Source organism: Leptopilina heterotoma, unplaced genomic scaffold, assembly GCF_015476425.1.
Source record: "Leptopilina heterotoma isolate Lh14 unplaced genomic scaffold, ASM1547642v1 Lhet_17, whole genome shotgun sequence".
NCBI classification, from domain to species: Eukaryota; Metazoa; Arthropoda; class Insecta; order Hymenoptera; family Figitidae; genus Leptopilina; species Leptopilina heterotoma.
Window position 1 is genome coordinate 1,691,029 of NW_025110886.1, and position 1,343 is coordinate 1,692,371.

Sequence of the window (1,343 nt, forward strand, 5' to 3'; positions counted from 1 at the left end):
TTTGAGTGTAGAACTTCCAATTTTTGAACCTTTTTTTTACTTATATTTGTTGCTAATGGATCTTATTTTAGATTGTAATTCTCAGATAACATTAAAATGTGCCATAAACAGTTAAAATATAGGGAAAAAAATGTTATTACAAAATTGCAAAAATTTGTGGACAAAACTATTTTACATTTTATAATTTTATAAGAAGTATTAGAAGATGCATTATATGTAGAAATTGTTTACCTATATACACAATTCATATTACAAAAATTCTCGTTTTCAGTTTCGGCGTTTTCAATAAAATTTCTGAATTTTAACTTAAAATTTAAAAAAACGGACACGCCACGGAGCTGAAATTTTGGAGGGAATTCCGCAATTTATCAAAAATTATAATATCTATTTGTACATATTTTTGGTTGCGAATAGGTTTTATATATACCTGTGAAATGTATCCATACCCAAGCAAAAATTTTTTATTTTGAATGTGTTTCTGTGACGCCGACAAATATTACAGTTACGTGCAAATCACCCATATGCTTTCCTTCCGGTTTGGACAACTTTTTGAAAAGTGGTGTGCCTTCTATAAGAATGTTTTAAGTCTATGGCTTAAGTCTATGGTTTAAGTCCATCGACTTAAAACATTCTTATAGAAGGCACACCACTTTTCAAAAAGTTGTCAAAACCGGAAGGAAAGGATATATGTTATTGGGTGTAATTTTATATTCAAACGCATTTGGGTCCATAAAAGGCAAAAACATAATTAAAAATTCAAAAAAAATTAATTGTTTATTAATTTTTAATTATTAATAGAGTACCATCGATAATCACGTTCCCTTATCTTTGCCGACAAAAAGTCTGTAAGGAAGTTAAGAGTTGAGCAAACATCCAGTGAGACATTTCTTTATTACTATTTGAGGAAGTTTTCTGTAAAATTACAGAAAGATTCCTTCATTATTTATTGAAATATTTTAGTTTTAAAAGACAGGGCGGCGCGCAGTAAACCTTCGTCTACCTTCGTCTCAAGTCATATTTTTTCACTTGCTCAACAGATCATGCTTTATTTCACAGGAAGTCTTACTAATAAATTATATAATTTTATAAATAAATTATAAAATTTATTTAAGAAACGATTAATGTATGTAATTATTTGTAATTCTTATCTATTTTAGCAGAAACGAAAAACATACATTAATATTTGTAATATACATTATTGCACGCTTGTAAGCCTATTTTATAATAACTCAATTCGCATTTAAAATTTTTTAAAATTTATCTACGTTTAAAATATCTTAAATCATGTCAGACATTGTAAAATATTTACTAATATTTTTCATTATATTACAATACATTTATAT